General features: G+C 41.0%; 1 pseudogene; it reads right to left on the bottom strand.

Moving 5' to 3' along the window:
• Positions 1 to 9,521: 9,521 nt before the first annotated feature.
• LOC149985135 (general transcription factor II-I repeat domain-containing protein 2A-like) lies at positions 9,522 to 14,291 on the bottom strand (annotated as a pseudogene).
• Between the last annotated feature and the right edge of the window lie 246 nt (positions 14,292 to 14,537).

The raw sequence follows: 14,537 nt of genomic DNA, 5'->3' as shown, positions 1-14,537 counted from the left end.
ACATTTGGAACAAGACATCTTGTAATTACATATACATAAATCATGAGTAATTACACATGGAATAACTCATGGAATGACAAGCTGAGTTGTAATTACATATCCTTGTTCCACTTATGTACTAACCTATATCGCTAAAACGTTTACAGCGTAATTACATTTAACTGCTATGTTATAAATACATATATTACTATTTAGTTACACATTAATGTACACTTAAGGTAAAGCGCTACCCATGAATGAAAAAGGTCCTCCATATTCACTAATCTGTTCAATTAAAAAAATATATGTTTAAGGAAAGGATGGTCCCATAACCAAGGATAAATGTGACTGACCGGCAGTCATTTTAAATTGTGTTTTTTACAATGGATAAAAGTAGAGACTCAGAGCTATAAAATGGTATATCATGCACTGCAGTTGACCAACAACGAGAAAGTAATTCTGCTTTGAAAGTTAATAAACTTGTTATCCCACTTTTGAGAAAATGTCCCTTTAATGTTTTGGTACACCTACTAGAGAGCTCTTCTTTGTCTACACCCATTCAGCATCGTTCATACCCTCTTAAGCCTGAGCCCCACCCATCTCACATGTGAGGCCATGTGCTAAACAGAGTGAGTAGTTTAGTAAATAACCAAAGATTTCAAGACAAAGTGATGAAAGTTGTAGAAAGAGTACACTTTATCTAGAACTTGGCCTATATCCTAGTCTGACTTTAGTGCAGGTGTTCTTCACATTACCGTCTCTGGTAAACACACTATATCAAATACAATCTATGTTTATTTGTCACATGCACAGGGTACAGAAAGTGTAAACATTACAGTGAAATGGCAATATCAAAAATAGTAAGCGTCCAGATAAATATTGCATACATCTTTTATAATTATTAGATTATTCTTACACAGACACACTTGTCTAAATTGATGGGTCATGTAATCATCTGAAGTGGAGTATTTTGATTAGACATGTAGCTAGCTAGCTAACTAAACAATGAACCTAATGGTGCTTTCAAGACAGCTGGGAACTTGGAAAAATACGAGGTCAGAGATTTCAGTTCCCAGTTCCATGTTGTTTTGAACACGATAATAATCCCAACCCATACTGATTGTCATAGCTAGCCACCATGCACAAATCTGCAGGTAGCTAAAGCTGACCAACTAGGTTCAATGTTTTTTATTTTTTATTTTTTTTTATTTCACCTTTATTTAACCAGGTAGGCTAGTTGAGAACAAGTTCTCATTTGCAACTGCGACCTGGCCAAGATAAGGCATAGCAGTGTGAACAGACAACACAGAGTTACACATGGAGTAAACAATTAACAAGTCAATAACACAGTAGAAAAAAGGGGAGTCTATATATACATTGTGTGCAAAAGGCATGAGAAGGTAGGCAAATAATTACAATTATGCAGATTAACACTGGCGTGATAAATGATCAGATGGTTATGTAAAGGTAGAGATAGAGATATTGGTGTGCAAAAGAGCAGAAAAATAAATAAATAAAAACAGTATGGTGATGAGGTAGGTGAAAATGGGTGGGCTATTTACCAATAGACTATGTACAGCTGCAGCGATCGGTTAGCTGCTCAGATAGCAGATGTTTGAAGTTGGTGAGGGAGATAAAAGTCTCCAACTTCAGCGATTTTTGCAATTCGTTCCAATCACAGGCAGCAGAGAACTGGAACGAAAGGCGGCCAAATGAGGTGTTGGCTTTAGGGATGATCAGTGAGATACACCTGCTGGAGCGCGTGCTACGGATGGGTGTTGCCATCGTAACCAGTGAACTGAGATAAGGCGGAGCTTTACCTAGCATGGACTTGTAGATGACCTGGAGCCAGTGGGTCTGGCGACGAATATGTAGCGAGGGCCAGCCGACTAGAGCATACAAGTCGCAGTGGTGGGTGGTATAAGGTGCTTTAGTGACAAAACGGATGGCACTGTGATAAACTGCATCCAGTTTGCTGAGTAGAGTGTTGGAAGCAATTTTGTAGATGACATCGCCGAAGTCGAGGATCGGTAGGATAGTCAGTTTTACTAGGGTAAGTTTGGCGGCGTGAGTGATGTTAGCTAGGTTCAATGTTGCAAATGGCATTCTGAGATACAAATAATCTTACTACACATATCATACATGTAACACTAGCTAGCTAACAGTAAGCTTTAATGTCCAATGAAAACGACTTTGACTAAATTAGAAACGTATAATATCGAAAATGTAGCTAGCCAGAATCTTACCCGTATCCATGGCTGAAAGCTTCTCCCTCTGTTATGGATGCCATGGTTGCCTTTAGTTTGACGATGTAATCCAGAGAGGTGTTTTATACAACAGCCTTTCTGTGTTCTCTATTCGACTCCCTCCACATATTTGTAATCAAACGGCAGAATTTTCTCCATCTCCTTAGCTATCATACTCTGCTTCCACCGAGCATTACATTTCAGAACTCTGTCAACTTCTTCCGCGACACCACTGTTGATCACCGTTTCTTCCCCATCACTGTGAACAGAAGTCTCTTCAATGTCTGGGTCAATGAAAATGTTTTTACCTAAATCAGAGATTTCCTCATCGTCGGACTCATTTTCAGCATGGCATGATCGTCCTCCAGAAAGTGGAGAGCAGTAGCAGCCCCTTTGCAGTTCTACTACGTAATATCTTTTAAAGAAGCAGCATTAGAAAGGATTACCTACACATACTGATCAGCTCATATTGTAGACAGAAGCAGCTACATGGCAGACCAATTCAAACTAATTTCTCAGCATGTCCAGCCCACCCATTATCTCAGCCAATCATGGCTAGTGGGTTCCTGTCTTTTTCCATGGCTAAACCATTAAGGTTCGTAATTTAACTATTTTATTTGTTTTTACAGATGGCATACAAGTTTGTTCTTAAGGCACATGAAATTTCACATGTTCCAGAAGGTATTTCTGCCCCCCAAAAAACACATTTAGATAAAAAATGTAATGTTGACGTTCAAATGCCTCTCCTAATAAGTAGTGATGTGTGACATACTCTTAATTTCCTGAAACAGGTCACAATTGGCTTCTACTTAGTTCAATCAAACCATTTTACTTATCAAGCATCAGCCCAGCTGCTGGTTTTTACACCAAAACACAGGTCACATGGACGTATGCCAGTGAAACAAACCGATTGTGAGATAAATCCCATTGTTGAAAATCCAGTACATTTCAGTTGGTATGTCTGGTGCTCCTCCTACAAAGGAACACCAGACACTGTATCCACCTGTTTCCAGGTGGATATAGACAGGCCTTCATGGTAACCGTAGTATACCAGGTGACAAAGCCGCCCACCATGCTTTGCCCTGTCTGGCAATTCCCATACGTAACCTGTTTCCGGCTCCAAAATCTTGGACGAGGGGTTGGGTTTTTGAAAGGCTTGCAATGTTATTGCTGCTTAACACTGTTTGGCAATGCAATGATATAAGATATATAAAAAGACTAACTACATTATTGAGGGAAAATGACTGACTTATTACACCTGTGATACGTGATTGTCACCTAGCTATCTTAAGATGAATGCATTAATTGTAAGTCACTCTGGATAAGACTGTCTGCTATATTTTGATTTCCTATTATGAATGATAAGAAGCCATCTGTGCTCTTTTAAGGTCCTTACTACTAGGTAGTGTCTGTTACAGGTGCATAGGAGTCCAAATAGGAATACTGGAAAAGATTGAGACCCGCACTGTCGAAAAAAAGAAAAAAGGAATAAATCCAAAACTGAGGCTTGAATGCAAAATAAAGATGCTTATTAAAATAGCACCGTGCCAAAACAAATCAGGTGAAAACAAAACAAACGTTTCGGGCCTCAGGTCATCATCAGTGTAAATCGTTGGCACAAACACCTGGCTTCTATTTCAAGGATAATTGCATATGTCAGATGATCCAGCAAGACAATGTATCAGAAAATCTATAAATCAGTGCTTAGTACAACAGAATGCATGAGATGATATACAAAATGTACAAATGTGGACAGAGAAATAACAAATTATTGCTTTAACATAGGGTATACCATGTCAACATTTCCTCAGAAAACATAACACGGGATTGTAATAGAGTAGGTAGCTAGAGAGACCACTAGATGGGGGTATGCAACACCAGTGAGAGGCACGATACCAGTTACCAGTTACAGAATACACTTCAATAACAATGCCTGATGGGTGGAGAGTTTTTAAATGAACTCTCAACTGCATTTATTTTCAGAAAACTTAACATGTGTAAATATGTGTATGAACATAATAAGATTCAACAACTGAGACATAAACTGAACAAGTTCCACAGACATGTGACTAACAGAAATTGAATAATGTGTCCCTGAACAAAGGGGGGTCAAAATAAAAGTAAAAAGTAAAAGTAACAGTCGGTATCTGGTGTGGCCACAAGCTGCATTAAGTACTGCAGTGCATCTTCTCCTCATGGACTGCACCAGATTTACCAGTTTTTGCTGTGAGATGTTACCCCACTCTTCCACCAAGTCACCTGCAAGTTCCCGGACATTTCTGGGGGGAATGGCCCAAGCCCTCGCCTTCCGATCCAACAGGTCCCAGACGTGATTGAGATCCGGGCTCTTCACTGGCCATGGCAGAACACTGACATTCCTGTCTTGCAGGAAATCACGCACAGAACGAGCAGTATGGCTGGTGGCATTGTTTTGCTGGAGGGTCATGTCAGGATGAGCCTGCAGGAAGGGTACCACATGAGGGAGGAGGATGTCTTCCCTGTATCGCACAGCGTTGAGATTGCCTGCAATGACAACAAACTCAGTCCGATGATGCTGTGACACACGCTCCAGACCATGACGGACCCTCCACCTCCAAATCGATCCCGCACCAGAGTACAGGCTTCGGTGTAACGCTCATTCCTTCGACGATAAACGTGAATCCGGCCATCACCGCCGGTGAGACAAAACCACAACTCGTCAGTTAAGAGCACTTTTTGCCAGTCCTGTCTCGTCCAGCGACGGTGGGTATGTGCCCATAGGCGACATTGTTGCCAGTGATGTCTGGTGAGGACCTGCCTTACAATAGGCCTATAAGCCCCAGTCCAGCCTCTCTCAGCCTATTGCGGACAGTGTGAACACTGATGGAGGGATTGTGCGTTCCTGGTATAACTCGGGCAGTTGTTGTTGCCATCCTGTACCTGTCCCACAGGTGTGATGTTCGGATGTACCGATCCTGTGCAGGTGAAGTTACACGTGGTCTGCCACTGCGAAGACAATCAGCTGTCCGTCCTGTCTCCCTGTAGCGCTGTCTTAGGCGTCTCACAGTAATTTATTGCCCTGGCCACATCTGCAGTCCTCATGCCTCCTTGCAGCATGCCTAAGGCACGTTCACGCAGATGAGCAGGGACCCTGGCATCTTAATTTTGGTGTTTTTCAGTCAGTAGAAAGGCCTCTTTAGTGTCCTAAGTTTTCATAACTGTGACCTTAATTGCCTACCGTCTGTAAGCTTTTAGTGTCTTAACGACCGTTCCACAGGTGCATGTTCATTAATGGTTTATGGTTCATTGAACAAGCATGGGAAACAGTGTTTAAACCCTTTACAATGAAGATCTCTGAAGTTATTTGGATTTTTAGTAATTATCTTTGAAAAACAGGGTCCTGAAAAAGGCACATTACTTTTTTTGCTGAGTCTAGAACATCCACCTTCATTCTGCCTGGAGAAGACTAAGTTCAAGATTACCACCCCTACGTGAACATTTTATCTGCTGTATAGCACAGAAGGACATGGAAGAGACGGGGTGACCGGTCTCTGAGAAATGATGTGCAATAGGGAATGTGGGGTAATTTCTCCTTACAGCTCTCTTGTGTCCAATAATATGCGTTCTTATCTGTCTACTGGTTTTACCCTCATATTGCTTATTGCAAGGACAGGAGATACGGTCTATGAAGCTAGAAGAGCTGTATGTGAGGAACTGTTTGCTAAATATGCTCAATTTTTTATAGGATGCATGTCGCATAACTACGGCAGGGGTACAAGCCAGTCACCTTGTCCAGTCTTCTGCCATTTATTTTCGGGGGGACATGAGTGTCAACCCGAGTAATTAAGTCCATAACATTCCTGGCCGTGTAATGTGAAAAGAGAGGAGGGTCAGAGAAAATATTTTGGCAAGCAGGATCAGCCATTCCAATGCTGCTTTATCACTCCCTTGATATCATCACTCAAAGGAAAATATATAGTGGTACAGACACATTCATGTTTTGGGATTTTTTACTTTTATCCTTTCAGGTTGACCTCTCATCAATGGTACATTCTTTACGGAGAGCATCATCAAGCCATTCTTTAGGGTATGAGCTTGCCTCAAAATATTTTCATAGTCTCATTTCAAAAGTCTGTTTCATGTGCTTCAGTCTCAGAAATTGTGTGTACGGTAATCCCTTCTTCGGAAATGCGGGATACACACCAGAGGTATGTAGGATACTGTTCTTGTCTGTAGGCTTTGTATACAAAGTAGTGGACAAGGACAAGAGATCAAGGAAGGTTCTCACCCTGACTAATCTCGGCTGTGAACTTGATATATTGAACCATATCATTAAGGTAAGCGAGAAAATCATCGAACACATTGAGGGACCATTCGAAATGAGAAACACCTTATCAATATATCTTTGAGAAAGGGTTAGGGTTATTGTGCCAATCTGTTTTTATTAAAGGCACAGTCATTTTAGTGTATGTAAACGTCTGACCCACTGGAATTGTGATACAGTGGAATAAGTGATATAATCTGTTGGAAAAATTATGTGTCATGCACAAAGTAGATATCCTAATCGACTTGCCAAAACTATAGATTGTTAACAAGAAATTTGTGGAGAGGTTGAAAAATACGATTTAATAATTCCAACTTAAGTGTATGTAAACTTTCGACTTCATCTGTAAATAGCGGGTGCTTACAGCGTGTCATGTGGGAGAATTATTGGTGCCACTCCAGGGTTTTTAAAAGGGCGTGTACGTCTCAGGCCAGTTTCTAAACCTATTGCGCCCACTTGGGATTTGACTTTGGTTTTGGATGTGCTGTGTGAGACCCTATTTGAATCAATAGACACTGCAACAGACACTGTGGATCCTCTCTTACAACATTGCACTGCTCGTGGCTTTGGACTTGACTAAATGTATGATTGAGGTCAGGGCTTTGTGATGGCCACTAATATACCTTGACTTTGTTGTCCTTAAGCCATTTTGTCGCAACTTTGGAAGTATGCTTGGGGTCATTGTCCATTTGGAAGACCCATTTGCGACCAAGCTTTAAGTTCCTGACTCATGTCTTGAGATGTTGCTTCAATATACCCACATCGTTTTCCAACCTCATGATGCCATCTATTTTGTGAAGCACACCAGTCCCTCCTGCAGCAAAGCACCCCCACAACACGATGCTGCCATCCCTGTGCTTCACGGTTGATATGGTGTCCTTCGGCTTGTAAGCCTCCCCTTTTTTCCTCCAAACATAACAATGGTCATTATGGCCAAACAGTTCTAATTTTGTTTCATCAGACCAGAGGACATTTCTCCAAAAAGTCCGATCTTTGTCCCCAAGTGCAGTTGCAAACTGTGGTCTGGCTTTTTTAATATGGTTTTGGAGCAGTGGCTTCTTCCTTGCTGAGCGGCCTTTCAGGTTATGTCGATATTGGACTCGTTTTACTGCGGATATAGATACTTTTGTACCTGTTTCCTCCAGAATCTTCACAAGGTCCTTTGCTGTTGTTCTGGGATTGATTTGCACACTTCGCACCAAACTACATTAATCTCTAGGCGACAGAACGCGTCTACTTACTGAGCGGTATGACGGCTGTGTGGTCCCATGGTGTTTATACTTGGGTACTATTGTTTGTACAGATGAACATGGTATCTTCAGGCGTTTGGAAATTGCTCCCAAGGATGAACCAGGCTTGTGGAGGTCTACAATTTATTTTCTGAGGTCTTGGCTGATTTATTTTGATTTTCCCATGATGTCAAGCAAAGAGGCACTGAATTTGAAGGTAGGACTTGAAATACATCCACAGGTACACTCCAATTGACTCAAATGATGTCAATTAGCCTATCAGAAGCTTCTAAAGCCATGACATCATTTTCTGGATTTTTCCAAGCTGTTTAAAGGCACAGTAAACTTAGTGTATTTAAACTTCTGACCCACTGGAATTCTGATGCAGTAAATTATAAGTGAAATAATCTGTCTGTAAACAATTGTTGGAAAAATGACTTGTATCTAGCACAAGGTAGATGTCCTAACCGACTTGCCAAAACTATAGTTTGTTAACAAGAAGTTTGTGGAGTGGTTGAAAAACGAGTTTTAATGACTCCAACCTAAGCGTATGTAAACTTCAGACTTCAAATGTACGTTTGATTTATTCTAAATGCAGAATATTACATTTAAATGAACTGATACATGGGACACAATTATCAATCATAATGCTTGACTAGCAGAGGTACGTTGCTTACACTTAATTGTTTTCTAAAATCTAAAGACATTTATGGGTAGCAAGTTGTGCTTCACATTGACCTAAGTAGTCTGCAATGACTTCAGAGACAGGTGATGACATCCTTGGGCTTGGAACAGGAATATACTGGGCTACTAGTCTAATGGATGAATATTGTTGGAATTGTTAGAATGTACTATCTAATATTAGCCTGGTCCAGTGGTTCCCAACCTTTTTTGGCCATTGTAGCCCCCCCCCCCCCCCCCATTACATCTTGCTTTGCCCAGAGTGCCCTCAGAACACACCCCTCATGTGCATTTTACATGTAGGCATATGAAATTAGTCTTTCTAAGTACCCACTTCAAATATTGGTTCCTGATTGGGAACCACTGTCCTAGTCTATCTACATAAGCCACATTAGGCAATGGCTTTGTCTATCTGTTCCTTTCATCCCAATTGTCATTTCATTTGACTGGTGTAAACAAGGGATAGGGGATTTTTCACCATAATGCACCAGTCACTTTATTTAAGATTAATTCATGTGAATGATGAAGAGCACACTTCAGGCTTAAGGACATAGGCTTCATCCTGATTCTCTACCCTTTTTCAGAAGTGTGCACATGCACACTCCTTGTTATGGATTTAAAAGTATAGAAATGCTGTAACCATTGGCTAGTGGAAGTTTAAATTCATGGGAGGAGGTGTACTACTTTGGAAGAATCCTGGAGAATTAAGATGCAGAAAGAGAAAAGAGACACAGCTTAGCACCCAAAATAAGAAATGACACCATGTCAAAAATCTTAATTATATCGACTGTGTCACGACTTCCGCCGAAGTCGGCCCTTCTATTTGTTCGGGTGGTGTTCGGCGAGCGACGTCACTGGCTTTCTAGTCACCACCGATCCATGTTTCAGTTTCGTTTTGTTTTGTCCGTATTACACACACCTGATTTCAATTCCCTATCATGTTCCTTATTTAACCCTCTGGCATACATTTCTGTTCTGTCCGTGATTGTTGGTGTCTTTAGTGGTTGTTGATTGTGCTAGTGTGTATGTATGTTCCTATTTGGAATTTGTGCTTGACTTTTTGAGTAAACTCAGTTGTGTTGCTCAAAACCTGTGTCCTGCGCCTGACTCCGCTACATCTCTGCACCCAATTGCTGAGACTGATTGGTTCCGTATGAGGTCACATGAAGAGATATCCTTCAAGTTCTCAATGGTGTTGTTGCTTTGCCTCCAGTCATTGCTGACATCTGCCAAGGAGTTCTGAATGTCCTTTATATCCCCCAGGGCCTTAGGGAGCTGAATGAGGCCTGTACGTATGAGGCCTTGTCTAACTGGGAGTGGATGGCAGCCTGGAGAGTGGGGACAGATAATTGTAAACAGTTCAGATAGGGCTTTACATTAACCAAAGGCCAGTACATATTCACAGAATCCAATGCTTCTACTAAAACTCCAGATCTGAATGGGTGACCAATAAATCATTGGATTTATGTCAGTTGCTAGGTCTTAGCTAGTGAATGACTGCTTTTCTCATGATTATGCTAGCTAGCAATGGCTCCATACCAGTGGAGGCTGGTGGGAGGAGCTATAGGAGGACGGGCTCATTGTAATGCCTGGAATTGAATAAATGGAAGATAGCATCAGGCTACAACGTTAGAGTTACACTTGTAGAAAAGTCTTATTAACAGTGACTTGGACAATAGCTTCCAAAAACTTATAATAAATAAGAAAAAAGCTTGCTACCTAGACAGAAAAGTAAGACATTTTAACTTACCCACCGCCATGGCAAATGGACTTCTTTGTTGGACATGCTCAATCAGGACATGCACAAGCAGATTGGCTGTCATCTCAGCTGTTTACAGCTAGCATTAGACAACCAGCTAGGAATCGTAGCTAAGACTTCAATGTCTCTCTGGTTGATAACGTTAACTAACTGGGTCAAATAAATGTATAGCCAGATATGAGTATTTCTGGCATGGTTATAAATGGCTAGCTTGCTAAATAACTGGCTAGGTAGCTAACGTCATAACTTTTAGGACCTAGATGTGATCGCTGACAGGAAAATAAGTAATTGGTAATGTCAGCTAACAGGATAGCCACTTCACTCCGGGAGACCTGTAACTTACATGTCAATTGTACTGTATATCCAAGGTGTACAGGTCTCCCGGAATGAAGAGGATACTAGCAGAGGGAATGCAACGCTAACAAGCAAGCCTGTAGCTAGTTAACGGTGTCGCGTTTCCGAATGTCGCATGTCTGTAAATAGCTATTCAGATAGCGAGAACTTGGCTGGTTTGGTTTTCTGTGACATAATTTTAGCTAACTAGATACTTAGATAATTTGCTAGCTAAAGGTAGTCTCCTCTAATATTACAATGGCACCGTTCTATAACTTAATAACTTCAGGGGGAATTCCGAGTGGCTCCCGAGTGGCTCCTGAGTGGCTCCCGAGTGGCTCCCGAGTGGCTCCCGAGTGGCTCCCGAGTAGCTCCCGAGTGGCTCCCGAGTGGCGCAGCTGTCTAAGGCACTGCATCTCAGTACTAGAGGCATCACTAAAGACCCTGGTTCGATCCTGGGCTGTATCATGATCGGGTGGGCCACAATTGGCCCAGCATTGTCCGTGCTAGGGGAGAGTTTGCCTGGGGTAGGCAATCATTGTAAAATAAAAATTTGTTCTGAACTGACTTACCTAGTTAAATAAAGGTTCCATTTTTTTATTTTTTTTTAATAACCAGTTGAGCTGACAGCCGTTTTGCACTGTTTCGCTGTGACTTTAGTCATCAATCTAACAAGAGGGCTATTTTATTAATGTAGCAGTGTTTCCCCCCCTAGAAAGCTATGACCTTTGGCTTTCACCTGGAATTGTTTATTTATGTCTGAGAAGAAAAAAAACACTTTTCAAGCTATATGATCTAGTACCCAATAAAAGTATAATAAAATATATACTGTACAAATATGATGACATGATAAAAAAAATGTGAATGAATAAGCCTTTTCATACTTTATAATATGTCCATATACTGTTATAATTTGTTTTAGGAAAATCTACCCAAAATATTTCACCTTCTATATTACTTTACCAAACATATCATGGTATTAGTGATAGTTAAAAGCTGTTAAATTTGTGAACTTGTGAACATTTGGGCCATTTAAACATTGTGTGTCCCTCCTATAGACAAGGGGAGAAAAGTAAACAGCTAGATTTTGTCATTCTGAGCATTTGCAATGTGTCTGCCTCTGACATTAAACAAATGTTTGACTTCCACACAAAATGACTTCTTTACTTATTTTAGGTTTAAGAAAGTATGTAGGTCACATTCTTTACCGTAAAGCTATGATAGTTATGCATTTAGATCTGCCTGCTCGAGACAAATTCAGTGATTGCTTTGCCATGTCTGTGCCATGTAGCAGTCGAGCTGGATACATATTTTAAGTATAGGCCCTTTGACATAATGTTGCAGTGAAGTGATATTCATCAATGTAATGATGTACCCGATCACCAGAGGGAGGCAAATACAAGTTTATTCAACAGAGAACTGGATTGCTGTCTTCTGACTTATAAAACGGTGGGAAATCAATAAAATAAGTCATGTAAACATATACACTACCATTCAAAAGTTTGGGGTCACTTAGAAATGTTGTTGTTTTTGGAAAAAAGCACATTTTTTGTCCATTAAAATAACATCAAATTGATCAGAAATACAGTGTAGACATTGTTAATGTTGTAAATGACTATTGTAGCAGGAAACGGCTGACTTTGTATGGAATATCTACATAGGCCCATTATCAGCAACCATCACTCCTGTGTTCCAATGGCACGTTGTGTGAGCTAGGCTAATTTATCATTAGAAAACCCTTTTGCAATTATGTTAGCACAGCTAAAAACTGTTGTGCTGATTCTTCCACCCATCTTACACAATGGAACTATAAAGTGTGTTTTTAAAACAAGACTATAAGTAGGAATTTGCTTTCTTTGTTTTTTCTCAACCTCCTTTTCATGTCAAAATGTTACATGTGAAAAATAATTTCACAATAATTATGCCATTCGGTTTCGGTCACAAAAGGTAATCTGTGAATTGCCCACAAGGTGGCAGTATTTTCCCTATTGAAGTGACTGCTCTGCTCTCTGTCACCCACTGCTCAGTCACTGCCGCACATTATCCCGTTTCTACTTGTGCTCAATTTTCCATGAAAGACAGAGGCCCAGTCCCAAATGGGACCCTACACCCTACACCCTAAGCCAGATCTGGGCAATTATTTTCCATGGAGGGCCACATTAGAATATATTTTTTGCCACCTTGGGCCAGAATCATATTACAGGATTATACATCATGTGTATGACTGTGTTGACAGATATGTCTACTGTAAGTCACATCCAGATGTGCTACTTATTTTACTTTTTTTAACATGCACAGAAATAAACCACATCCATGTTCTCCTTTTGGTAGGTATTTTCATTATTAAACATGCAATGAACTACACAGAGGGAAGAGTATTCTGTGCATTCAGCACCACGGACAGAACTCTTGTTAACGGGGATGCACAAAAACACAAGAAAGAGAGAGCTCAACATTGCATTTAAAATACTCAATCAGTGTGAGGAGTGAAGTCTCTGATGGGCATTGACTAGAGCAGTGAAGTCAGGTATAGTTTCTGACGTCTCTATGCGCAGGATTGCTGAGAGGTGAGAGTCAGTAAGAAATTATCTGTGCCTTGACTTGTTATATGTCATCACTGAAAATGTCTGTTCGCATACATAGGTTGACCCAAACAGTACAAACAACTTCTGAGCATGACTCCTAATCTCTGGAAAGTTTTGTTCATTGTTCATTCATGCTTAGAACCTCATCAGTGACATTGTTTTGAATAGTTCTCCAATCACAGCATCCGATTGAAGATCGATAAGCTCAAGTTGTAGGTCAATTGGAGCGCTATCCACATTGAAGGTGAAAGGAGAGGAAACCAACAGCATGTCATTTTCCAACACTTTGAAATCCTCAAAACTACGAGAAAACTCACAGTTCAAAGCATGCAGCAGCGATGTGTACTTCTCCCGCTGGTCATCTAATAGGGAACAGACTAGTAGTGTCGGAAGGTGGGTGAGATTGTTGGCTTCTACTTGGCGGGTCAGAAGGAGTCATTTTCCCTTGAAGGCTTTGACATGGCTGTACATCTGATTAGCAAAAAAGCCCTTCCCTTGTAGTTTGGAATTCAGTTAATTCATGAGGGACATGATGTCCACGGTGAAGGCAAAATCAGCCAATCATTCTTTATCTTGCAGTTGAGGGAAATCCACATATTTTCCTCATTTGCAAAAACTCAACTATCTCCAAATTCAGGTCCCAGACCCTTTTAAGCACCTTCCCCAAACTCCGCCATCTCACGTTTGAGTGGTAGGGGAGATCTGCATGACCCGACTCTGTCTCTTCCAATAGTGAGACAAACTGCCTGTGGTTTAAAGATTATGCTTTTATGAAGTTTACCACTCTAGTGACTGTATCCACAACATGGCTCATTTTCAGAACACATATACAGAGCACCTCCTGATGAATAATGCAATGCAGGAAAATCATTTTCTGATCTGGGTTCAGCTCAGCTCAAAAGGACAACGTTTCTCCCTGTCAAGGTTGAGCACCCATCATTGGTCACACTCGAAAACTTTTGCAACACACTTATTAATCTCCTCCAATAAATCTTTCCCTGTGGTTGTGCTCTTCATTGACTGCACTGAAGCAAGCTCCTCTGTAATTTCAAAGTCTGGGGTTATGCCTCGTAAGAATATCAACAACAGCATCGTGTCACTTGCATCACTGCTCTCATCCAGCGCCAAGGAGAAATAGGTGAAATCCTTTACCTTGTCTTTCAACTGTTGTTCCATATTCTCTGCAATGTCCTCAACAGGCAGTGTCACTGTTCGTCTTGACAGGGAAACATTTTCTTGTCGGGGCAAGGTATTGCTGCAGAGTCAATTAAACTTTCTTGTCAGGTGTGTGCGTACTGACAGCGAAGTCAGGTGCAGGAGAGCAGAGTGTTGTGAACAGGCGCACACTTTATTGAGGCAGGAGAAACCAACAGACGGACGCAACTGCGTCAAAACCTCCAGCCAATATACCAAAGTACAAAA

The sequence above is a fragment of the Oncorhynchus mykiss genome, chromosome 2 (genome assembly GCF_057628025.1).
Source record: "Oncorhynchus mykiss isolate SJ-2025 chromosome 2, ASM5762802v1, whole genome shotgun sequence".
Taxonomy (NCBI): domain Eukaryota; kingdom Metazoa; phylum Chordata; class Actinopteri; order Salmoniformes; family Salmonidae; genus Oncorhynchus; species Oncorhynchus mykiss.
This window is presented reverse-complemented; position numbering and strand designations above follow the sequence as displayed.